The sequence below is a fragment of the Phyllobates terribilis genome, unplaced genomic scaffold, assembly GCF_046119375.1.
Source record: "Phyllobates terribilis strain yellow unplaced genomic scaffold, ASM4611937v1 Scaffold_2__4_contigs__length_985480577, whole genome shotgun sequence".
Classification (NCBI taxonomy): Eukaryota; Metazoa; Chordata; class Amphibia; order Anura; family Dendrobatidae; genus Phyllobates; species Phyllobates terribilis.
In genome coordinates, this window is record NW_027362762.1 from 454,718,370 (window position 1) to 454,745,321 (window position 26,952).

Sequence of the window (26,952 nt, forward strand, 5' to 3'; positions counted from 1 at the left end):
CTCTATGTGTGAGCTCAGGTGACCAGCACCCAATGAGCTCCTATCTTTACCCAGGCTGCTCCCCCTATCTGCCCCTACACTACTTGGGATGTACCACCCCCCTCCCACTCCAGCCAGGAACAGACTCGGTCGTACCTGCACATTTCTAAGTGGGAGTACCGTCGGTCTGCTCCTCGGAAATGGGATGTGTGTAGTGCATGCAGCCTACCGAGCTCAGTTCCACACTCCTTCCTTACCCGGGAGTGGAATATCACACCTCTGGGTTGAGGTGCAATACCCCTGTAGCAGCCGAATCCTCAGGGTGCCACATTCCCCCCTGGTAAATCACAGCACGTCCTCGGGCTGTAAGACATAAAACACCATAAAACATACAAATTTTTTTTCATAAACATATAAAACATATAAAACATCATATATTAGCATAAAACTTTTCAGATAAAACATTCTCGTCGCCTCTGGCTCCTCCTCCGGTCACTGTGCAACGTGTGACCGGGTAAAGTGCGACAGTCTCTCTGGAAAACTGGTTTTCCTATAAAACCGGTAGGGAGCGCTTTAGGACGCGCAACTATATACAAGGATATGGCCGCTCTCAGTCCTCGGCCAGTTAAGGAGGGAAAGGGAATGGCTGCTCACAGTCCTCAGCCTGTGGGATTAAGGGTAAACGGGTAAACAGTTCACTCAGCTGGTCCCAACGGGGACTATATTTGCAGCAACAGTTTCTTTATACCCCGATCGGGTAACTATTTACAGCACCTTCTCCGCTGTACTCAACAACGTCTTCCTCCTGCTCCTTCTTTGGGGATCTCAGCTTCAGACCCGTCCGGATCCTCTTGCTCTTCCTCCTCACATCGCAGCTCCTCCTCTGTCAGGCGATGCACATGGAGGGCGTAAGGTCCTTTGGCACACTTGTGCCGGGTAAAGGTGACCTCGTCCCCGATATAAAGGTCACGACCTCTGTGCCCCTCCGGCAGATGGGACTCCACATCTCTGCGCGTGACAAAGACGTCGCCGGGGGTGTTGTGGTCTCTGATGAAGCCCCACCCATGCTGCATGTTGAACTTAATTACAGTCCCGGTGGTGCGGGGACTGTGCGCTGCACGGGGGTTCCTCCTGGTTCGGCTCTTCTGCTCGGCGCTCCTTATTTGGGCCTGTTGTTCCCGGACCCGCCTCTCTCTCCGCTCCCTCGCAAACTCCTCGAGCTGCTGTCGGCAGCACTCAGCACGCTCCGCTGCAGCTGCCCTGGTTTCTTGAGTGAACCCCATTAGGTCTTCTCCGGTGGGGTCCCACTCAAATTGGGTCTCTTCAAGCGGGGGCGAGATCCTTATCACGGGCTTCGGAGCCGGAATCAGGGGTGCACACATGGCCCCAACTCTCCTCTGGTGCTCCAGTTCATAATATCTCTGGGGCCAGATGAAAGGCTGCCCGTCCGGCCACGTGTGCTGGGCAAACAAGTCCTCTCCCAGACGCGGCACCCTTGGTTTTACGGGTGCGGGCGCGGTGGTGGTGGCGCCCGGGTTGCCCAGGCCTTGCGGCCAGGCCTGGGGCACCTGGAAGGTGAAGGGCACCGTCAGGACGGCGGCGCCCTGGGCTACCTGGCCTTGCGGCCAGGCCGGAGGCTCCGCGGAGATAGGGGGCGCTGTTGGTGATGCGACGCCCGGGAATTCTAGGCCCTGCGACCAGGCTGGTGTTACTTCCTGTTTTGCCACGCTCGGGGTCGGTGCGCATGGCGTCACAGGGGTCGCGGCGGCGGCTTCCGGTTGGGGCCTAGTCTGCGTCGGTGACATGGCGTTTTCGGGCACAGCAGGGGGACTTTCGGGCTCTGCGACGGGGAGCTGGGGCAGGCAAGCGGTGTCCTGGTTTGGGGTATAGACGTCCCCCTTACCTGCCTCCATGCGTTCGGCTCCCTTCTCGGCGCCGTCTCCGGCCTTGGGTCCTCCCGCGCCATCCTCAGAGGCGGTCTGTCTCCTCATCTTGGCTGGCGTGCTCCGGGTCTTGGTTTGCTGGGCCATCTCTCGGCTCCACTCCGCCAATGTCTCTCGCTGTACCCGGGCCATCCTCCGTGCGAGGCCCTCCAGGGCAGTCTGTGCACACTCCCGGTCTCGGGGGAGCTGTGCGAGGACCTCCACTAGGCCTAGTGGGGTCGTGGTTTCCAGCAGGCTCCTGACCAACGGGTCGGTGCTGCTCTGCTCTTCTTCCAGCAGGCTCCTGGCCAGCGGGCCGGTGCTGCTCTGCTCTCTGGCCATCTCCGGGTGAGCTTCTCTGCTACTCCTCTCCAGGCTTCTTGCCTCCGGGTGCGCTCGCTCCAGACTGCTCCAGGCGGCACCCATCTTCGTTCTCTCCTTTCGTCTCCTCCCACTTCGAGGGCGGTCCCGGGGCCACTGGGTGACTGTCAGCTCCAGGGGCGGTTTCCACTTTTGGCGCCATTTTCGGTCCTGGCCCACGATGGGAGGTGGCCTCTCGCCACCCTCTAGCACGCCCATAATGGCGTCCGCTCTTCCAAGGCGGGAAACCTTTGGAAATGGCGGGAATCGCTTCCCAGTGGCGGGAAACTCTGCAGATGGCGGGAAAGAGCTGTTAATGGCGGACAACCGGCGGGAATCGACTGGTGATGGGGTCCGATGGCGGGGACCCTCCGGAACCGGCAGGAGACTTCTTTTTGAGGTAAACTTGCACTTTTCTTCAGGCACGCAGTACCCGGGTGTTGCGGGCACGTAATCCTGCCGACTACGCCAAAGTTGACGCGCCCCCTGGGCCATATTCTTTATGGGGAATATCCGGAGCCGGATCAGATGGGGGTTGTAGTCTTCCGAGTGGCTGTGACCCGGTCCGTGCCCAGGGTGTCAAACTGAGTTGTATGTGGCAGTCCTACAGATGTTAATAAGTTCTTAATTGTCGACTACGCCACCCGTTGTGTTGCGGTCACTGTGGCCGCCGCTGCAGCAGGGTCCGCTGAGGCTGGTGGTGTTGGTGCAGCTTGATAGGATAACCCCCAACGGGAGGGGTATAGCCTCAGGGGGATCAGGTGCAGAGGATGGGAGTTGTGGTGATGCAGGGTAGACGGCAATCAGAGACAGAGTCGGGTTATGCAGTTTAGGATGTTTACTCACTGCTGATGTTCTGGTCACTCCAGCTTCGAGTGACCTCCCGAGCCGTGCTGCGTCCACCAGGTTCTGGATCCAGCCAACCCCCAAATAAGTCCGGAGCGTGACCCTGAGCTCTCCTTCTGTCCTTTCTCTGGCCGTCCCCACTATTGATCCACCCAGGTCCAGCTCCCTCGGGCCTTCTGTTGGGAGACCCTTGGCCTCGGGTTCCCTGACCCTCCACGTGGTATGCCTTCGTGGTGGATGTGGTGGGTGACCGTGGCAAACGCTGCCCACGGTCTCCGGTCTCTGGCTGGGGTGTGTTTTTGCCCCCACCAGCTTGGGTTCCGGTACCCTGTGCCGACTCTTCACCCGGGGATTTAAGTTGGGTTCTTGGAGTCCTTTTCTTCTGGTTCCCCCTCTGGGTCTCTCTTCTCCTCTCTCACTCTGGGTCTCTCTTCTCCTCAGCTCGCTGACTTCCTCTCTGCAACTGACCCTGTTCTTTGATGGTGCCCACCTTATATACACCCTCTATGTGTGAGCTCAGGTGACCAGCACCCAATGAGCTCCTATCTTTACCCAGGCTGCTCCCCCTATCTGCCCCTACACTACTTGGGATGTACCACCCCCCTCCCACTCCAGCCAGGAACAGACTCGGTCGTACCTGCACATTTCTAAGTGGGAGTACCGTCGGTCTGCTCCTCGGAAATGGGATGTGTGTAGTGCATGCAGCCTACCGAGCTCAGTTCCACACTCCTTCCTTACCCGGGAGTGGAATATCACACCTCTGGGTTGAGGTGCAATACCCCTGTAGCAGCCGAATCCTCAGGGTGCCACATTATAACAATGTCCAGCAATCCCTGGGAGAGCCAGTGCCAACACTGCTGGAACGACGTCGGTACCAGAGGTGAGTATATCATTTTACTAGGAGAAAACATAGGGATTGAGAAAAGGTTTTCCAAGTAGTGGACAACCCCTTTAAGCTGCACTACTCAGTACTGATATATAAAATGACCTGCATGCCGCTGTTGTTTAAAATGTGTTACAAAGAGAAGGGAGAACAGAAATTCCCCATTACTGTATGAAATGTGTATGCGATACATAATAGCTGCTAGTCTTCTCCCACTAGCTCAGAAACTACGGAAAATTAGAGACAGAAACTGTTAGATAAAATTAGAGAAAAAAATGGTAACAATATGCAGGATACAAGTCATGGGACCTGACTCATCATTGCATTTCTGACAGTTATTTGGCGTGGATACCTCTCAATTATTGACTTGCAACAAATTCACCAAATGATTTACACCTTTTTTAAAGTTGTATTTTGTGGTTTACTTAGTTTTCTGATTTTTACATCAATGTGACTTTTGCGGATGATTTAAACAGTCATGAAATGCCACTTTTTAAAAAAAAAAAAAAAGTCATAAAGTTTGACTCAACTCTACTCCAGTGTCCCCCTAGTATGATTTTATAAACGCCATTAAAAAGTTGCATTTTTGAGACATATTGCGAAACGTACGACTTTTTTTGCTAAAAAATCGCGAAAACGGTTAGAGAAAGAAAAATATACAATTTTGGACTTTGCGCAAAATTCATGAATTGTGTGCGCCGTTTTCATTAATTTTCAATAAATGTGGAATACGGTGGTTCAGAGTCCGCGCTGCCCAATGGTTCAAATATACAATCACACACGAAGGTGAAGCATGAATTCGGTTTATTTTGTTAACACGTTTCAAGGTTTTCAAACCTCTTCATCAGGATCAAACCACAATGAATAAATCATTCATCATAGATCAAACCACCGTATTCCACATTTATTGCAACGTATCTCCTTGGTGGTCCTGCAGCAGCCTTTACATGCCTCTCATGACTTATGACATGCCTCTTATGAGTTATGACTGCCACAACCCTATCAGGTGAGCGTACCTATGACATTTTACACCACTTGGTTATCAGATAAGACCCTATTTATGCTTTTTGTCTTTCCAGTTTGTTTTAATTAATGTGGCACAAAAACGTCAGCAAAAAAAACAAGTCAAAAATTCAAAAATGAAAAGTGAGGTGAATAAAAACGCAAATGATGAATCGAGCCCATAGTGTTATTCCCCACATACAAACAGAGCAGCTTTTCGGAAAATTCACCTGAAATAACAGTTATGGTCATGGCCAAAAGTGTCGGCACCCAGAAAATGAAGTATTTCTCCCAGAGAATTATTGCAATTATACATGTTTTGTTATACGCATATTTATTTCCTTTGTGTGTATTGAAACAACAGAAAAAACTGAAAAAAATACAAATTGGACATAATTTCACACAAAACCCCGAAAATGGGCCGAGCAAAATTGTTGGCACCCTCAACTTAATATTTGGTTGCACACCCTTTGGAATAAATAACTGCAATCAATCGCTTCCTATAACCATCAACAAGCTTCTTATACCTCTCAACTTGAATTTTGGACCACTCTTCTTTTGCAAACTGCTCCAGATCTCTCTTTTTTGAAGGGTGCCTTCTCCCAACAGCAATTTTAAGATCTCTCCATAGATCTTCAATGGGATTTAGATCCAGACTCATTGCTGGACACTTCAGAACTCTCCAGCGCTTTGTTGATGGACAGTTCATTCTGACACTAATGTACCCTGAGCCTGCAGAACAGTTTGAATTTCTTTGGAACTTGATTGGGGCTGCTTATCCACCATCCAGACTATCAATCATAAATTTTTTTCATGGGTTGTAAATGTTAGGCGTCGGTCTGGGGCTGGATTCAAAATGGGTCCAGGACCTTCTGTGGTCTCCTATTCCAGGCCAGCCAGGGCTGATACTGCTCAGCATTGTTGACGAGCCCTGCAGATTGTCTCCCAGGCATTTGTGCCTAGCAGTGTTAAGCATAGGCTGCAGAGGGAGACAGGGCTCGTGGAGTCTAAGTCCAGGATTTGCCGCACTGAGCATGTCCGTGACCAGGCGGATCATGATTGGTGGTTTGGCACCCACCTGACCCGGTGACCTGGCACTGCCTGATTAGTCACGGGTGTCGTCACCAATGGTGCGACAGTAGGGCAGGGCTTAATCTTTAAAAGGCCCGCCCACAAACATGGCGGTGCGCTCAGATCATTTGAGCTAGCTGTGTGTGGTGTGCACGCTGACTCCGGGCTCAATGAGCCATAGTTTCCGCTAGGCAGATTTAGCTCCATAGAGGCAGGTTAGCTTCATAGAGGCAGGTAGCTTCGCTTCGCTGACTGGCTCTGACCAGGGGGTTCGCCCTTACACCCCGAGCCGCCTGTGAGTTTAATAGAGCGAGTTTGGTCAGTCCGGTAGCACGCCGGCTGAGTGCTCGAATACCCGGCGGGAATCACCCGCAAGCTAGCGCCGTCTCCTATAGCGTAGCGCCTGTACCGAAGACAGGGCTACTGCTCATAGTCCGGTCACACGTCTCCCTGCGGTTCTTGGAGATTGTGTGAACAGCTTTAGCGCCAATCCCCATAGCGTAGCGCCTGTATCAAAGACAGGGCTACTGCTGTTCCCACGGACGCACGTCTCCCTGCGGTTCTTGGAGATTGTGCGTACCGTCTTACCCTTCCGTGTGCGTTAACACGAAGGGATAAGATTATTGATAGGTGCGTCGCCGGTCGCTCTCTCCTCCGTGCAGTAAACGGAGATAGAGCGTACCGCTATACCCTGTCCGGTGTGAAGTTAACACAGAAGGGTTTATCATTTAGTTGTCGTTTGCCTTTCCACCCGGGAAGTGTTCGGCAGCAGTCCTCTAGGCTGCATCGCGGACCCCGAGGTCGGTTGCGTTCCATTAAATAAAGTTGTCTGCAACCGCTCCCCCTAACAGTAAACTTCTTGATTATGTTGCGCACTGTGGACAAAGGAACATCAAGATCTCTAGACTTGTAACCTTGAGATCGTTGATATTGTTCAACAATTTTGGTTCTCTAGTCCTCAAACAGTTCTCTTCTCTGTCTGTTCTCCATGCTTAGTGTGGCACATATAGACACACAATGCAATGATTGAGTCAACCTCTTCCCTTTTCATCTGGTTTCAGGTGTGATTTTCATATTGCCCACACCTGTTACTTGCCACAGGTGAGTTTGAACGAGCATCACAGGCTTGAAACAAAATTGTTTACCCTCAAGTTTGGAAACGTGCCAACAATTTTTTCCGGCCAATTTTTGAGGTTTTGTGTGAAATTATGTCCAATTTGCCTTTTTTTTCTCTTTTTTTTCTGCTTTTTTATGGGTTGTTCCAATACACACAAAGGAAATAAACAAGTTGTAAGGCAGCGCTAGTCATCATGCTGGGGACACTCGCTTCACCGGGTCAATTAAAGCGCACCAGGCAACACCTTTCCGGTATTTCACAATCCAGCAGTTTATTATACTTCATAACTGCTTCTAACTGAGTCCATCTCAGTGGCTCGCCGACATATCACACACGTAATGTTCAAGAGTCTTTCCAGCAACAGACACGTCCACTTGGCTCCAGATACAGCGCTCAGCAAGGCAACAACATAAAGGTCCACATCAATCAGTGTTTTTACCTTTGCCGGGTTTTAGCTGCTTCAGGTTTGTTCTGCCACCACTGTGGCTTTACGGCTTCCCAGATGGGGGTCTCCAGCCCTCGTTCCTTCAAAGGCTACTGGTATGTTGTCTCACCTAACATCCAGCCTCTGCCTTCCAGGACTCTTGCCTTCCAAGCCTCTGGCCCTCCAAGGCTACTGGTATCGCTTACACATGCGGATCCAGCCTCTGCCTTTCAGGCTTCACCCGGCTTCACCAGGCCTCTCTAGGCTAACGGTGTCCCACACAGGAACAGGCCTCATGCCTTTCAGACCCTGTCTCAAAACTACCAGGGTTCATATATCTTCCAGTGCACACACAGGACCTGTGCTGATGTCACAGTCATGTGATCAGACCTTCTGTGTGCACAGGACCTATGCGATGTCACAGTCATGTGACCAGTCACCTGGGGGAGATACATGATCGGCCAAAACACCCTCTGGACCATTACAGTAATGCCGCAAGCCGCTGCATTACAATGTGTATAACAAAACATGTGTAATTGCAATCATTTTCTGGGAGAAATACTTCATTTTCTGGAATAATTTCAAGGGTGCCAAAACTTGCGGCCATGACTGTACTCTTTAAAGTGTTTGTTTCATCTTCATTCCACAGAAGAACACGGCTCTCTAGCCTCACAACTTCTTGATTGCCACAAGGGGAAAATTCAAAGCTCAGCCCAGCATCATTATCACGCTGCTGGCCTAAAATTTGTGTACTCAGATGCGGTTATATGAAGCAGCTTTGCTTCTTCCAAATTGGAAGTACAGTGGGACTGGAGCTGGATGGTATCAGGGGTTAACAGCATGCTAGAGCAAACCCAGCCAGCCCTAGTACAGTGCTTACAAGCTCTGGACTAAAGAGCTTGTAAACACTGCACATTTACATCCACTGTTTCTAGACATCAGCGGAGGCCAGTTCCATTGACAACAAGTACTAAACAATAAAACAAAAAAGGAAAGATATTTGGAAAAAGGGGCAAATTTTAATGATAACTAAATTGCAAAGTTGCTTGTCTTTACTCATTTAAGACAATGGGAATAACCCTTTAAAGGAAATCTGTCAGCACGATTTCACGGTGGGAAAAAAAAGTATTTAGTCAGGCACAATTTTGTTTCTGGTGTCCTTCGACAGCTCTTTGGTCTTCACCATAGTGGAGTTTGGAGTGTGACTGTTTGAGGTTGCGGACAGGTGTCTTTTATACTGATAACAAGTTCAAACAGGTGCCACTACTACAGGTGATGAGTGGAGGACAGAGGAGCCTCTTAAAGAAGAAGTTACAGGTCTGTGAGAGCCAGAAATCTTGCTTGTTTGTAATTGACCAAATACTTATTTTCCACCAAAATATGAAAAAAATTTCTTTGCAAAACAGACAATGTGATTTTCAGGATTTGTTTTCTCATTTTGTCTGTCATAGTTGAGGTCTACCTATGATGTCAATTACAGGCCTCTCTCATCTTTTTAAGTTGGAGAACTTGCACAATTGGTGGCTGGCTAAATACTTTTTTCCCCACTGTAGCTTTATCAAAGCCAAGTCCAGCAATACCTTTACATGGTCAGACTGAAAAATCAGTTTTTGAATTGATATGCAAATGACGCTGAAGGACTATGGAAGATCTGAAGCCTCTGTCACTGCAGCTCTATTCCCCGCCCAGCGCGGCTTGCTTCTCTTTTGCCTGAAGTCACACAGCACAGAGGCCATTATTGAAGCAGGAGGAGGCGGCACTGGGCGGGGAATAGAGCTGGAGTGACAGAGGCTTCAGATATACAGACTCATTTGCATATCAGTGAAAACGCTGACTTTTCAGTAACAGAGGAATGGATTGGCTGTGTAAAGATATTACTGGACTTACAGGCCAACTTGTTTTATTTTTTTCTTCACACACCGTAACTATTTATACCTGAGGTACACAAACTATTCTGTTCTGAGGGATTCACAATTTCAGATTGAACCAATCCTAAGAGCGGCAAAACAACTAAAAGGGGTATTGCCATCTAATAAATTTCTGGTCAATGGACGATGTTAGTTCGTCAACCAGAAATCTGACTTTTTGGGAGAATGGGTGTCACGTTACCTTCTCTGGTGTTTGCACTCCAGAAACGATGAGACCGTGTATGCATGCAGCTCTCTCCTTTGTAGTTAATGTGAGGTGCTCAGACAGTCAAGTTTTCCACTACACCCATAAACTAGAAAAAAAATAGACATCCTCATGTAAGGTCACCTCACCTCTTCGTTTCTGCAGTGGTGACGTCAGGAGACCCCTTTTCTACTAATATTTAGGAGTCCTAGAGATTAGAACGTGACGGTGTTGGCCACTTTCCCTTCTCAGTGAAGCTTTTCTCAGAAAGTGACCAGCACCTCTGCCCATAAAATGGCTGCTGGTGGAGAGCATGAGACCAGGCCTGTCCATCAGGCACCTCTGTCCATAAAATGGCTGCTGGTGGAGAGCATGAGACCAGGCCTGTCCATCAGGCACCTCTGTCCATAAAATGGCTGCTGGTGGAGAGCATGAGACCAGGCCTGTCCATCAGCCTCCTCCAACAGAGAAACAGCTTTCCCCTGTGAGGTATTTTACAATTGGAAGAGACTGATGTACAGGCCTGGTCACATGCTTCTCCACCAGCAGCCATTTTATGGGCAGAAGTGCTGGTCAGTCTGTGAGGAAAGTTGTTTCAGCATTACACACCACTCCTCTTGGCATGGCAAATACATGTGAGCAGCCACCAGACACAGACTAGCATACCTGTGTCCAGCTGGTCAGGGGCCACACAAACCCTCAAAAGCACCACCGACTTACACCTCATTCATGCAACTGTGTTCAAAATCTGTCACACATCTAGAATACCAGCCATAGAAATGGATACAGTCATGGCCCATTTTTCAGGTTTTGTGTGAAATTATGTCCATTTTGCCTTTCTTTCTCTGTTTTTTTGTGTTGTTCCAATACACACAAGGGAAATAAACATGTGTATAACAAAATATGTATAATTGCCATAATTTTCTGAGAGAAATACTTCATTTTCTGGAACAATATCCAGGGTGCCAACACTTTCAGCCATGACTGTATGTCCTCTCAGTACCTGTGTGTCACTGTGCGTACATGACGCCCTAAGGCTCTACTCATATTCAACACTTTGTTCAGGTTATAATGGTCCATTTGTGCTTTTTATTTTTTTTGAGTGTGAGGAATAGAAGCTAGGTGTTTGTTATGAGCAAATAGGGAAATCTTATTCCTTATTCACACAACACAACTGCAATTATTTTGTACAATGCTGCATGGTGACATTTTTTATACATTTACATAAGACTGAAGGCCTTATATTAGATTAAAGTCAGAGGAACACTTGGACGAGCCAAGCCATGGTGTATTGCGGAGTGGAGAGAGATAGCTGCTGGTGTTTTCCTGCCAGCCACCTCATATGTATGGGCACATTGAATGCCCCCATACATATTAGATAAAAGTTGGCTGGGATTTTGGCAAGATAAGACGACTATATAATGTGTCTGGGGGTCTCCTGGCTATTCTCTGACAGATGATGTTGGAGCAGATAAAAATGAGATGGTTGGAATTCAATCGCTCGAACCTTTCATTCAGTGTAAAGATAAATTGCTGCCAGATGATTATCACAGCAGCTTTCATAGACACTGCGTTGGGGAAACCAAGAAGAGTATACTGTCAGCTGAACAATAGTTGGTCGACAGCTATCTAAGGTGTATGGCCAGCTTAAGGCCTAAGTATGAATTGGAATTAAACAGAAACTCCATATAAAAGCTGAACAATCAGCTGTTTCCTTTTATTTCAGGCGCCTTGGCCTTCCTTAAATTGTTAGTTACCCTCTTTTTGCTGATCCTCAAATTAACACTTTGAAAGCCTCTACGGACTCTCACATTGATCTCATCTTTCTCTTTACAGACCTCTAGGAATCTGGGGCTCTTTCACACGTCAGTGTGTCTGGTACATGTGGTGAGAGTTTCCACACATACTGGAGACACTGACACATGCAGAACCATTCAAATGAATGGTTCTGTGCACATATCAGTGTGTTTTCACGGACCGTGTGTCCATATGCTCCACACGGAGACATGTCCGTTTTTTTGCGGATTCACAGTCCGCAAAAGTGCTTCACCCTGAACACATACGAATGACATCCGTGTGTCATCAGTGTGACACAGACTGATGCCTGGGAATCAGCGCAACAGTTAGCACTGTTCCCAAGCGCCGGGTGCTGAACACTGCTCTCATCATGGTTCCCTGCTGCCGCTGCCATCAACACCAGCAGCGCAATGATGAGGGTAGTGGTAGTCTTCTCCCGCAGTGTCCCCAACTGTAAAAATAAGAATAAAATAATAAAATCCACATACTCACCTGTTCTAAGTGTCCCCCGCTGTAACCTAAGTGTCCCCCGCTGTAATCCATGCAACCGCTGCTGCCGAGGAGCAGGGGAGAATGAGCCGCTTCGGAGCTGCGCTCAGTGAATATCAGGACACCGCTCCTGAGCTGCAGCTCCGGAGCCGCTCATTTTCCCCCGCTTCTCGGCAGCAGCGGTCGCATGGATTACAGTGGGGGACACCTAGGAGAGGTGTTTATATGGATTTTATTATTTTATTCTTATTTTTACAGGTGGTGACACTGCAGGAGCAGACTACCACTACCCTCATCATTGTCCCTGCTGGCGCTGATGGCAGCGCCGGCAGGGGACAATCATGAGGGAAGTGTTCAGCACCCGGCGCTTGGGAACAGATCTAACTGTAGCGCTGATTCCCAAGTGCTGGTCCATGTGATCCTGATGCGGCACACTGTTGCCACATGTGTGACACACTTGGTCACACGGAACATGGATATCTCCGGTACCGTTTTTTCCAGTACTGGAAATATACGGACGTGTAAAATCGGCCTTAGACCGTCTTCTCACGATGCATTCCCAATGGGTTTTTTTGCGCAATTTTTTTAAAATACTGTAGAACTTCCACGTTTTTATAGTGTTTTTGAAAAAATGCAACAAAAAACCTCAATGGGAATGCATCATGTGAACATGACCTTGGTAATAGGTCATCAGATTCCCAAGCAGTTTATGACAACTATTTCTTGGAAAAGAGCAAAGTGTGCATGCTTCCAAGTACTAAGTGGGATTAATGTTATGCAGATAGGTATGGCAATGGGGTGGAGGAAGGTTCCTAAACTCCAGGCAAAAGCTAATACAATGTGAATACGTCATAACACTTATGACACTCAATGAAATTCTAATAATTAGGATTGAGTTGTTGGGACTTGCTCAAAAGCCGGGGTCAAATTAGCATGTAGAATCCAATGCAATATGCTAATGACACTCGGCTCAAACTCTGCTGCGAGCGTGAGCCGCATGTCAGTGCTCTGTGCTCCGATCCTCTCACATGAGTGCAGTCCAATGTTTCACTCGCACCCGTAGACTTGTATGGTTGAGTGCGATCCGATTCTCAGGTGCAATCGCAGCATGCCATGCTGCAATTGTTCTCTCATGCCGGATCGGCATGAGAAAATAATCACATAGCACTCAGGAGTGTTATACACTTGTGTGACTCCGCCCAAATACAGATAACAGGTCAGTCTATGGGCCTACAAGGCCTCATGCACATGCTAAAGCTACTTTATTGGGTGCTCTTTGTATAGAGTTCTCCACTAAACAAATGCCTCTAAGAAAGAACAGCCCCAAACATACGTCATCTGCTGGAGCCATCACCATTTGTTCTTTTGTTAGACTCATAGTGAAATTGACGTTAAACAATTGGGGGAATATTGAGGACCAATTATGGCTCTATATAGAACTGAAGGCAAGTTCTTGAGTCAGTGCTCTGTAGGATCTCTGACTAGTTTAGTGGAACTGTAGCAAGTCCATTATTGTAACACAAAAATGCCACCATGTTGTAGCAAAGTAAACTGTTGTAACTGATACATTTTAATGGAGAGTAACTATGCATGAGTGGCCCTGTTTTCACTGATGGTCCACATCTAGAGTAAGTAGACGTGGAATTTTGGTTACTTTGAACTGATGACTTACAAGTTTCCAGGAACCTTATCTCCTGTGAAACTACCACATTGGAGAATAGTTTTAGCTATTACTTTAAAAATTGTGGAAAACATTTTCTATAGTGGCCCTACAAGACCGAAAAAAGAAATACTTTTGGAACAATAAGCTTTGTAAGACAAGGAAATATTTTACCTGGTGACTACCATGTTCCCTCCATTTCAGCTCTTCTACGTTAAGACCCAACTATACAAACCCTAGATCTCTGCTTCCAGTAACCCCGAGTATGACAGCTTGACTTCCATCAAACCTAAGCAAATCAATTTCTCTCAACAAATCCAGTTTGAAGAAATGGAAAATAATTTCCTTTCCAGTAATCATTTGAATAAACTTCAGCTCTAGACTGAGAAATAACATAAAGGCTTTAGGTAAAGAATGCTCTTTTTAGTTGGGGCAACAGGCAGCTTACAGAAAAGAACAGTTAGGTTCTTATGTACTTTAATTATACAGCAGAAATAATCATTTTTCACTAAAACTTGAGTTCCTACTGATTTACATTCAGATATGCTATAAATATGCTGTAACACCCACTTATTCTTTGTGCTCAGCAGAGATCACCTACATGGTGTTTATTATTGGGAAGTTTGGAGGCAGCGTAGTGAAATTACACACCATTATAGGGCTTTAATGGAAGACCCTTTAAAAGGGGTTTAAAAAAATGATTACACCTGTGATGAATATGCAGTAAACGCCATCCATGACTTGGAAGCAGCAGGTATGGAGATGTGAGGGGACCTTCCCAGTACCAGTGACTGGATCGCTGGATCAGCTCGGTAACCAGCCAATCTCAGAGGAGGGAATACATTGTGTAGGTTCCCTGATGGCATATTTTGAATGGTATTTTGCACACGATCATAGTGTAATGTATTATAATGAAGACAGGATATGTATTTTCTCTCTGTGGATGTAACCATTATCAGATACAATGCATAGTGCTGCTCCTGAAACCCTCTCCAAGGATTTAACTGTGGACTATATTATGGGTATTGTGATAGTGACCCGGAGTACACACATCTATGATCTGTGTCTTCTTCATTGAATCCATTCATAGCCAACCATTATCTATGCTGGTGACCATGAATGGTGATAGAATCCACAAGTTAAGGTGACCATAAAGGCAACAGGACAGATTTTTCACATACTGACCGTATCAATGAATGGTATGCTGATAAAAAGCACTGCATGATGGCATGACGTGGCATATTACATGCCAAGAACACACTGTATGACAGTAGAAAATTGCAATGTACATCCTGTTCTGAAATACTGCAGCTGTAAGTAATAAAATTATGACAATAATAAATAATAATAATATGGTAGGAATTATGATGCTATATGTAAAAAGGGCAGTAGAATATGTATATATATATATATATATATATATAGACATATATGTGTGTGTATATATATATATATATATATATATATATACGCATATATATATATAGAGAGCGGTATATATATATATATATACACACACACACACATGCGAACAAGGTTGTAACATGGTTCTATAGATTCCTCATGCTTTAGGGGTTATGTGGCACATGACAGAGACATGTTGCTGGTATGACGCTGTATATATGACATGGTTACATATGGTTACACTCAGTAAGTGATGGTAGAATGAACCTTGTACCCCCCAAATGGCAATGTGATTTTACAATTCTATGAGGACTACCTACTTACCCCCTTGTAAAAGGAGGAAACAGAAACTATGGGGAATTTGTGGATCTGTGCCGCAATCGCCAAAGAAAAGGGACATCCAAGCGTGAAGGGTCTATCACATCCAGAGTCTCATCCAGTGAGACCACCGGGAACAGTGTCACATCCAGGGAGACAAACAGGAAAAAATATGGCATCCAGGAAAAACCTTAAAAGCAAATGACAGGTGGAGAGAGATTCCCATCCATAGCCTGATGAGAGTGATGACTTCCACAGCCAGAGCCAGTGTCCAGAGGCTGCAGGGAGGAGAAGCTTATGGGCAGCAAGAAGAAGTGACCCTGCCCCCAGCCCAGAAAGAAGAAAAAGACAGATCCAGGGAGAGAGGGAAACCAGCAGGAGGAAGAGCAGCTCACATCCACACTGAAGGAAGCCTAAGAAGACATCATCATCATCATCACTGGCACAGAGGCATCAGCCTACAGCGGGCATCCTCAGATCCAGGGCTAGAGGGCACATACATCCAGAATGAAGAGACACATAAAACACAATTCCTGCAGAAAAGGACATCCAGGGATAGAGACACAGCGACCACCCCACTGTTCCAGGCTGTGCACCCGATGGGGAGGAGCTGCTGTACAAAGAGCCTCACCCAGGTCTGCAGCTGCCTGATCAGCGCCCACTGCCAGTGCTGGTGCCGGGCACACGTGTGCACAACACACATCAGTGTAAGGCAAGGGTGGGGGTCCAGGCCATTGTACCCTCACATACCTTCTCACTGACGTTCCCACTAGCATGGACTGCAATAATACATGGATCCCTGCTCAGCAGAATCCCAGACATCAGGATTTGTAACCATTGTAATTGGAGCTAGATTATGCCATGTAAATATTTGGTGATGTGTGCCCAGTGGTCAGCAGGTCAGGACACTAGGCATCTGTGACCATCTCTTACATATACTTGTAGAATCACTATCTGATGCCAGCCTAGACAGTGTGCCCTGTGGGTATTGGTCTTTACAACTACTAACTCACCGTGCATTCAGATTCTCAATTAATGCCCCCAAAGTGCCACTGAAGGTCTGGTAATTTATGACTTTTCTGAATGGGGTGAATATTATAAAGGTGCCGTAGTAGCATTAAGGCATGCACATTTTGATATCTACCATACCCTTTTATACGGTACTATTACGCATGTGCTGCCTCCAGGTTGCTGTGCAGAAAATATTTTGCATTGAGAACCACACATTTAATACACCTTTAGATTATATTCAAGAGGTGGTACAAATATCCCTGAGAACCACATTGCACTAAGTGAGACTGTATCAGGGCTGGTGTGAAAGGCGCAAACAGGGCCAAGCTATGAGATTTCCCAAACAAGATCCATCATAGATGGAGCATGATGCAAATGTTAAATTCGGCACTGCCATAAATCAGCACTGGTTCACCCCCCATGGATCTTCCAAAATAATCTTTAAGTCATTTCCTCCTGCCTAAAAGTTTATTTTTTGCAATTCGCTGATCTTATCCCCAGTGAGTGACAAACCACCTAGTGCCATGACCTAAATCCTATAGATGATGTGGTGTCCGTGATGCGCATCAATGTGTGCGGACAGAATGTCAATGTATGAAGACAGAAGCATGGGCTCTTCTGCTTCCTTACCTGCATCACTGCATTGTGGAGTGAAGGAAACAGATGGACATAGGGAGACATGGGGTTCACTCTTTCCTGTGGTTTCATTTTCCAAAAGAAGCTGGAGGCTGTATTTCTCATCAGGTACACAGGTCCATGCACTCAGCTTTATTATGTCTTTACCTTGTTTGTAGCAGGTATATGTGGCACCCCAGGGGTCTGGTTTCCACAGTAACAGCAATGTTATGTCTGAGAGCAGGTGGGAGGTCTCTTGGTCAGGAATCCTATGCATGCCACACCTCCTGCCCAGTCCTGGGAGGGGAAGGACTTCCCCTATATAAACCTGGGGCTGAGGCAGGGTTAGTGAGTAGAGAAGAAGTAGAGACAGAGAAAAGAAGCAAATATAGGAACAGAACATCAGGAGCTCTGTGGGAGCAGTGTTACAAGGAGTCAGGGGCTGGCAGCTGCAGAGCTCGCCCTGACTGAGAAGATTTCCTACCGGACCCGGAGTCCGAGGCTGTGGGGACTAACTCCTACCCCGCAGCAGAATCCGTCAGGCAGGGGATTCCAGGTCCTCTGGCCCAGAAACCCGAAGGCACGGTCACACGCATGGGACCAGCACCGCCGTCGTGGAGCGGAAGCTACTAGAAGGCCCCGAGTCACCGGCCATACGGGTGAGCACCACACGGCACACTCAGGGACGTGGGCTACTTTTACCCGCCTCTAGCAAGGTAGCCAGAAGACTACAGTTAGTTTGGGAGGCCTACAACTCCGCCTGGCCAGGGGAGATCCCATCTGCTCAAGGACTGACCAGGCCCCAATCGCTAGCCAGTACTCCGGGAGGGTCTATCTTTGTCACCAGTAAAGACCCTGAACTACACCGTACTATCTCCGAGTGGTTCCTGCTACCCCCATCGTCCACGTCGGCTGCCCTGAGGCCATACCTCTCCCGTTGGGGGTTATACTATCACGCTGCACAATCCTACCACCGGCCTCAGCGGTCTGCCCTGCAGCGGCAGCTCCATAGCTGCATTCAACGGGTGGCGTAGTCGTCCAACATCTACCGCTAATACAGCGCCACTCAGTTTGACCCCCTGGGCACGGACCGGGTCACCGCCACGAGACTACTACCCCTATCAGATCCGGCTCCGGGTAGTCCCTGCGTGCGCAACGCTACATCACATAGGCCCAGGGCGCGTCAACTTTTGGCGTAGTCGGCAGGATTTCGTGCCCGCAACCACCGGGTACTGCGTGCCTGAAAAAGACTGTTCAAACTTACCAGTGGTGAAGATTCCCGCCATCCGGCGCCATCTTCGGCCTTCTTCCCGCCATCTGTGGAGGTTTCCCGCCATTGGACGCCATCTTGAGGACGCCGCGCGGGAAGAAGAGGGGCGTGGACTCCGAAAGCGCGCGAGAACTGAAGTCCCGCCTCACGTCCGGACGTTGCGTAAGGTCCTGGAAGGAGCCCAGCAGACACCGACGTCACAGGAGCGCGACGGAAGGTCCTCAACCCTGACGATCCACTGCGGAGCCGCGGCCTACGGAAGAGGATCATCGCAAGGTAGGCCACGGTCCACTAGGGGGGAGAAGGATGTCGGATACGGAGGAGAGCTTCACCGCTTCAACCCCCGCCAGCGCCACCGCTGTTGCGGTCATGCCTTTCACCATGCCTTATATCCCGGGGGCAGCCTGGCTACCCCAGTACTCAGGGGAATCGCATACCCTGCATGACTTTAGAGAAAAGCTGGATAGCCTCTTCCAGGTGTACCCCCTTACAGAAGAGCAAAAAGTGAGCATCCTGGTGGCCCAATTAACCGGGGCAGCCCAAAGGGAGGTAAAGTCCTGGCCACCTGGGGGGAGGACTGTCGCAGGGATACTGGCCCGGCTGAGGGACACCTTTGATACCCGCACCTCAGCCGAGATCAAGCTCAGATTCTACGGGTGCAAACAGCGGGCACATGAGAGTATAAGGGACTATGCATTAAACCTACAAGAAGCCCTGAGAGCCATTAAGCAGACCGACCCTGACGGCGTAGGAGACGAGGACAGGCTGTTGACTGAACAATTTATAGAGGGTTTATATTGCAATGCCCACCGAACCCAGTTGCGGGCAATGGCCTTACAGGACCCTCATCTGGGATTTGCACAGTTCAAGGACAGAGCCATCCGGGTGCTCCGAGAACCGGCACCAGGTGGCGTTGTGACCCACAGACGCCCCACTACCACTTACCACCAGGAGGCGGCGCCCTTGTCGGCAGGGCCTGTGGGAGCTGATGCGCAGGCTTTGAGCAATGACCCGGCTCCAGACCTGCACCATCAGGTCCAAGAGCTAGCTAAAAGCGTTGCTGCGCTAACCCGAACTGTGCAGTCTTTACAGGTTTCTACTCCAGGGAAGATCCAGCTGGTATCCGGACCGGAGGACATCCCGTGGCGTCGACCAAGGAGGACCCCACCGGCTAGAGGAAGACCCAGCGACCGATACAACGAGGACGGACGACCCATCTGCCGCCGCTGTAATCAACCCGGACATATGGCAAGGTACTGTCCTTTAAACTGGCACAACCTAGGGTAGAGGGCCAACCCCTAGGAAAAAGATCATCAGGCCCATCGAACTGGCGCGACAAATATGTGGGAGGACGTCCAGTCTTGCCTGTGGTACTGGATGGCATTCCTATGAGTGCCCTACTGGACACCGGGTCACAGGTCACCACCATCCCGTACGTGCTCTTCAAGCAGTACTGGAATGACTCGGATATTACCCGCTACCCTGACGACGACTTGAGTATCATCGCCAGCAATGGTCAGCCCGTGCCACAGATCGGATTTAAAGAGGTGACCATTAAAATTGGTAGAGTTGAACTGGCAGCACAGGGACTGATCATTGTAGACATTGACAAACACGAGAGTCACCCAAAGATAACTCTAGGAACTAATGTAATTGAAAATTGTCTTGCAGAGGTGATTTTCCTTTTACAGCAGGTTGCCAAGAACGCCAGCTCCGGCGAGCAGCGAGTGCTCCAAAAAGAGATCCGGGCACTGATGCGACGGCAACAGGTGGAACTCTCCGGCGGTGAGATTGGTAGCGTGAGAATGTGTGACCCTTTCCCTATTGCCATGCCCCCAAAAAGTGAAATGATGATTTGGTGCCGGGCAGCTATTGGTCTGAGAGGTAGAGATTACCAGGCAATGGTAGAACCAGTTTACTCAGACAGTAGGCCCACCATCTTGACAGCACGGGGGGTGGTTAATGTACGCCATGGGAGGGTGCCCGTTCGCATAATCAATATCGGGAAGAGGGAAGTGTACCTGCCCCGGTATGCCACGCTAGCCAAATTATATACCATTAACCAAAATGCTATACAATCTGTGGAACCCTTGCCTCCATCTCACCCGGAGGAAGGTAACGGCTCTAAGAAAACAATGGAGGACTGGTGTCAGCAACTACATTTGGGTACTGACTCCACTCCCTCACACCAGAAACAGGGAGTCTATCGGGTGGTTCAAGAGTACGAGAGAGTGTTTAGTAAACACCCGTTAGACTTCGGGCGAGTCAAGGGGGTAGAACACCACATCCCCACGGGAGACCATCCTCCCATAAAAGAGAGGTATCGACCCGTACCCCCTGCACACTACCAACACGCCAAGGGGATGCTTAGAGACATGAAGGAGGCTGGGGTGATCAGAGATAGCTGTAGCCCCTGGGCAGCTCCACTAGTCTTAGTCAAAAAGAAAGACAACACCATGAGGATGTGTGTAGATTACCGGAAAATCAACCGTATCACACACAAGGATGCGTACCCCTTACCAAGGATAGAGGAGTCTTTGGCTGCTTTAAGATCTGCTAACTTCTTCTCTACCTTGGATCTCACTAGTGGGTACTGGCAGGTTCCTGTAGCAGAGGCGGACCGGGAGAAGACCGCATTCACCACCCCGATGGGACTTAGCGAGTTTACCTGCATGCCGTTCGGACTCTGCAACGCACCAGGAACCTTCCAACGATTAATGGAGTGCTGTCTGGGCCACAGAAACTTTGAGACGGTCCTGTTGAACCTGGACGATGTCATCGTATATTCTAAGACTTATGAGGACCACCTGAAACCCCTGGCGGAAGTGTTCGAAGCTCTGGCAAGCTACGGCCTAAAGGTGAAACCCTCCAAGTGTCACCTCCTGAAACCAAAGGTGCAGTACCTGGGACACGTGGTGAGCGCTGACGGAGTGGCTCCCGACCCTGATAAGATCACCGCAATTAAGGAATGGCCAAGTCCCTCCAGTGTAAAGGAAGTGTGGCAGTTCCTCGGGTTGGTAGGCTACTACCGCAGGTTCATCCCCGGTTTCACCAAAAAGGCAGCTCCTATGCAGGACCTCCTGATAGGCCAGTCCCGGAAGGCCAAGAACCAGAAGCCGCCCTTCAGATGGGAGAAGTTGGAAGAAGAGTCCTTCCGCCAGCTGAAGATGGCCCTCACGGGGGATGAAATCCTGGCGTACCCGGATTACAGCCAGCCCTTTATCCTCTACACCGACGCAAGTAACATCGGGCTAGGAGCCGTGCTGTCCCAGATCCAGCAGGGGAAAGAGCGAGTAATCGCTTACGCCAGCCGAAAACTGCGACCCACCGAAAGAAACCCTGAGAATTACAGCTCATTTAAGCTAGAGTTCCTGGCAGTGGTGTGGGCAGTCACCGAACGCTTTAAGCACTACCTCGCTTCTTCCCGGTTCGTCGTGTACACGGATAACAACCCGTTGACACACCTGGACACGGCAAGACTCGGTGCCCTAGAGCAGAGATGGATGGCCCGCCTGTCCAACTACGAGTTCACCATCAAATACCGGGCAGGACGCTCCAATACCAACGCGGACGCCCTGTCCAGGATGCCAAACCTACCGGACGTAGGAGAAGATCCAGAGGGACTGGAAGAAGTCGAACTCCCCGCGTTTCACCGTCATGGGACTATCCAGTATTCCCATCAGGTAAGGAGTAAGCAAGGCGCTACGCTTAACCCCTTACCTCACTACAACTGGGCGGAAACGCAAGACAGTGACCCTGCCGTCCGGCTGGTGAAGGAGATGCTGACTCGGCCAGAGGCTCGCCTTGACCCAGACGCTCCGGAGGAAGCCAAGCAACTGTGGGCAGAAAAGAGTAGACTGTTCCTTTACAAGGGGAAGTTGTGCCGCAGGATGGTTAACTCCCGGACGCATGAACTAATCTGGCAAGTAGTGGTGCCACGACGAGACGCAGCCATGGTGATGGAGGCATACCACGATGGAGCTGGGCATTTCGGATGGAAGAAGCTGGAGTTCCTGCTGCGCGGGCGGTTCCATTGGGTAGGCATGAGGGGAACCATCGAGAGGTGGTGCAGAGACTGTGGCCCGTGCAACCTGAGGAGGAAGGACCGTGCCAGCCAGAAGACTCCCCTGCAGTCCATCGTCACCCGGCAGCCGTTGGAACTGGTAGCCTTGGATCATGTAAAACTGACCCCAAGCAGAAGTGGCTACGTCTACGCGTTAACCATCGTGGATCATTACTCCCGGCTCTTGGTTGTCGTCCCCGTCAAGGACTTAACGGTTCAAACAGCAGCTAGAGCCTTTCCAGCAGCGCTTCTGCCGTCCACACGGGTACCCGGACCAAGTGCTGACGGACCAGGGACCTGCCTTTGAAGCAGAGGTCTTCCAGGAATTCAGCAATCTGTATGTCTGCCGGAAGATAAGGACGACACCCTATCATCCGCAAACTAATGGACTTTGTGAGAAAATGAACCAGGTGGTAATGGATCTTCTGAAAACGTTGCCCCTGGAAGAACGCAGTCTGTGGCCTGAGAAGCTGCCCGATCTGGTGGACCTATACAACCACATCCCGGTAGGTTCCACCAACTGTACCCCGGCTTACCTAATGAGGGCGAGACCTGGTAAGTTACCTGTTGACCTGGAAATGGGAGTCCTGACACCCGAGGACACTTCACCAGAAACAGACTGGGACACAGAGAGGCAGCAGCAGTACCGGAAAGTACAGAAGAGCGTGGAGCGAAGTCTCTGTCAGGCTAGGGAGAGACAAGAGAAAACTTACAACCAGTATGCTCCCGCTGTTCCCCTGGTGCCCGGAGAGCAGGTCTTGAAGAGGAAAAGACGGCTCCACAAGTTGGACGACCAGTGGGAGAAGGACCCGTACACCGTACTGCCCTCAAGCCACGAGAACCCGAAGGTCTGTGTAGTGCCGGCGTCCCTGCCCTCTGCTAGGCAGGGACGCTGCTCCCCTCACCGCTCTGCCCCGTGCCCGGCGTCCCTCTCCCGCTCTGCTGTCAGCGCGCGCTCCTTCCCGGCGTCCTCCTCCCGCTCTGCTCTCAGCGCGCGCTCCTTCCCGGCCCCTGTGCTTAGGGCGCGCGCGCGCGCGCTCCCCTCCTCTTAAAGGGGCCGCGCGCGCCGTCCTAAGGAGTCCCCGGCCAATGGCCGGAGGACTTCATCATATATAAGGCACCTCCTCCAAAATGGAGGTGCCCGAGCAATGTTGTTTGCACCTGTGTCTCACCTGTGCTTCAGCCCTCAGGTCCCGTTGCCAGTTACCTGCCAGTTACCTGTCAGATTCCTGCCTGATTACTTGCTACCTGTCTGCTAGTCTGAGGTCCGACGGTCTGCCTTACTACTCCTGTCAGTCTGTCTAAGGACCAGCCTGCCCGCTCACCTGGGAGCGCACCTCAGCTACCTGCCTGCTTGCCTGAGGTCCGACGGTCTGCCTTACAACTCCGGTCAGTCTGTCTATGGACCAGCTTGCCCGCTCACCTGGGAGCGCTTCTCCGTTACCTGCCTGCTTGCCAGCCCGGAGGCTCCGCTGTCACGTGCTGTGACCTCCAGCTACTCCAGACTCTTGCCCGCTCACCTGGGAGCGCTTCTCCGCTACCTGCCTGCTTGCCTGCCCGGAGGCTCCGCTGTCACGTGCTGTGACCACCAGCTATTCCTGAGACTCTTGCCCGCTCACCTGGGAGCGCTTCTCCGCTACCTGCCTGCTTGCCTGCCCGGAGGCTCCGCTGTCACGTGCTGTGACCACCAGCTATTCCTGAGACTCTAGCCCGCTCACCTGGGAGCGCTTCTCCGCTACCTGCCTGCTTGCCTACCTGGAGGCTCCGCCGTCACGTGCTGTGACCACCTGCTATTCCAGAGACTCTCGCTTGCTCACCTGGGAGCACACATTCTTCATCTGCCTTGCTAGCCTACCTGGAGGTTCAGCCATCACAGGTCGTACCTACCCTTTATCCAGAGACTGCCCCGATCACTTGCCGTGTCCTCCTGCCCGTACACCCAGAGACTGTCCTGGTCACCTCCTGTGACTACCTGCCTGGTCGCCACCCGCTCCCTTACAAGGACCGCCCCCTTGTATTGTAGCCCAGAGGTTCCGCCTCCCAGACCCGTTACAGTTTGCTCGGGCCATGGAACCCGGTGGCACCCAAGCTCCCTCGCTCTCGGACCTCTGTCTTGAACTGTCCCGTCAGAGGTCCCAACAGGAGTCCATCCTGGGTCACCTGCGGAATGTCAATACTCGCCTGAACACTCTGTCTGATCCACCAACAACCTCCGCCAGTGCCATATCTTGCAATCCGGCAGCTCCGCTGCCCACTAATACCATGGTATCCTACCCCGGACCCCGGCTTTCTGCACCTCCTCGCTTCGGAGGCGACTCCGTCCAGGCTCGGGGCTTCTTAAATCAGTGCACCCTGCACTTTGAACTTTTGTCCCACCAGTGTAACTCCGACCGGGCCAAAATTGCCTTCATCATGTCCCATCTCACCGGGGAGGCCCTGGCCTGGCTAAATCCTCTATGGGAGAGAGGAGACCCCCTGGTGTCCAACTTGCCTGCTTTTCTCACGGCTTTCCGGAAAGTCTTCGACGAACCCGGACGGAAGACCTCATCTGCATCATCGTTGCTACGCCTCCGTCAGGAGAGTCTCACCGTGGGCCAATATGCCATACGGTTCCGTACCCTTGCCTCGGAGCTGGCCTGGGATAACGACGCTCTGGTTTCCGTCTTCTGGGAGGGTCTGTCCGGCCGTATTAAAGATGAACTTGCCGGTCGGGACATTCCTACCACTCTCGATGACTTAATAACTCTTGCCACCCGGATTGACCTACGGTTCCAGGAGCGTGCCAGAGAGGTCACCCGTGAGAGGAGGTTACCACGTCTAGCTCCTACTTTTCAGAAACCCGTCACTCCTTCTGTCTCTAACCAGGTACACCCTCCTGAGCCTATGCAGGTCGACCAGACCAAGATGGTCAAGACCCGTCAGGACTTACGCCGTGCCGAGGGGACCTGCTTCTACTGTGGCAGTAAGGAGCACCGGATCCGTGCCTGCCCGGAGAGGTCGGGAAACGCCTGTGTCTAGGTTCGCTCAGAGAGGTCCACCTAGACAAGAATAAATCCTCTCCATCCCTGCTGTTGTCAGTTTCAATCGTCTACGGGGAGAACCGTTATTTCGAACTAGCCCAACTGGACTCTGGAGCAGCCGGGAATCTTATTTCACAGTCCCTGGTAGAGAAATACCGCATCCCCACCAAACCTCTGGCTGTACCCTTGTCTGTGGCTGCCGTGGATGGGGGGCTCTTACCACGCCCCATCCAACTCATCACCGAATCCATTACTCTGCAGGTGGGATTGCTGCATTCTGAAAGTATCTCCTTTCATGTTCTGCCTGGACTCTCTCACGCCCTCTTGCTAGGTCTGCCTTGGCTCCAGAGACATGCACCCGTGCTTGACTGGCAAACCGGAGAAGTCCTTCGCTGGGGACAAGACTGTCATAAGACCTGCCTGGTTCCCGTCCATCCCGTCCGTCCCTCTCCCACCCCAGCTAATCTACCTGGACTTCCAATTCCTTATTGGTCTTATGCTGATGACTTTAATAAAAAGGAGGCAGAGACATTACCCCCTCATAGACCATACGACTGTCCCATCGACCTGTTACCCGGTACTACTCCTCCCCGTGGGCGTATTTATCCTTTATCTGCTGCTGAGACCCGGTCGATGTCCGAATATATTGAGGAGAATCTGGCCAGGGGATTCATCCGGAAATCTACCTCCCCGGCAGGAGCAGGCTTCTTTTTCGTCAAAAAGAGGGACGGCTCTCTCCGTCCCTGTATAGACTATAGAGGCCTAAACCAGATCATGGTGAAGAATAAGTACCCCCTTCCGCTCATTCCAGAATTATTTGATCGTCTGAGGGGGGCTAGAGTCTTCACCAAACTAGACCTCCGTGGGGCGTACAACCTGGTTCGTATCCGTCAAGGGGATGAATGGAAGACGGCATTCAACACCCGGGACGGCCACTATGAATACCTGGTAATGCCCTTTGGTCTCTGTAACGCTCCTGCCGTCTTTCAAGAGTTGGTCAATGACATCTTCCGGGACCTTCTCTACTCCTGCGTAGTGGTGTACCTGGACGACATCTTGGTCTTCTCTCCGGATCTCCAGACTCACCGGAGGGACGTTCGTCAGGTCCTGCTCAGGCTCAGGCAGAATCACCTCTTCGCTAAATACGAGAAGTGCCTCTTTGAGCAGACCTCGCTTCCGTTTTTGGGCTACATTATTTCTCAGACCGGCCTACGAATGGATCCAGAGAAACTGTCTGCCATCGAGAAATGGCCCCGACCGGAGGGGTTGAAGGCCATTCAGCGGTTCCTGGGCTTCGCCAACTACTACCGCCTCTTCATACCACACTTCTCTTCCCGGACTGCCCCAATTTCCGCGCTCACCCGTAAGGGTACTAATCCCAAAGAGTGGCCGCCCGAAGCAGAAGAAGCCTTTCTTTCCTTAAAACAGGCCTTCTCTTCCGCCCCGGTGCTGCATCGCCCGGACGGCAACAAGCAGTTCTTCCTGGAAGTGGACGCCTCCTCCTCTGGAGCTGGAGCGGTACTTACTCAAAAATCTTCTTCCGGGAGGATGGTAACTTGCGGCTTCTTCTCTAAACTCTTCTCCTCCTC

General features: G+C 50.4%; 1 protein-coding gene across 6 annotated transcripts in view; it reads right to left on the reverse strand.

The window, feature by feature from the left end:
• The window catches only part of MACF1 (microtubule actin crosslinking factor 1), a 273,827-nt gene extending 257,907 nt beyond the window's left edge, over positions 1 to 15,920 (reverse strand). For 2 of the 6 annotated variants that reach the window (XM_073665641.1, XM_073665631.1), the window contains exon 1: positions 15,391 to 15,920. The gene's annotated coding sequence lies outside the window, so the exon portion shown is untranslated. The remainder of the gene's footprint in view (positions 1 to 15,390) is intronic. The other 4 variants (XM_073665640.1, XM_073665639.1, XM_073665642.1 and 1 more) reach the window with 4 other exon arrangements.
• Between the last annotated feature and the right edge of the window lie 11,032 nt (positions 15,921 to 26,952).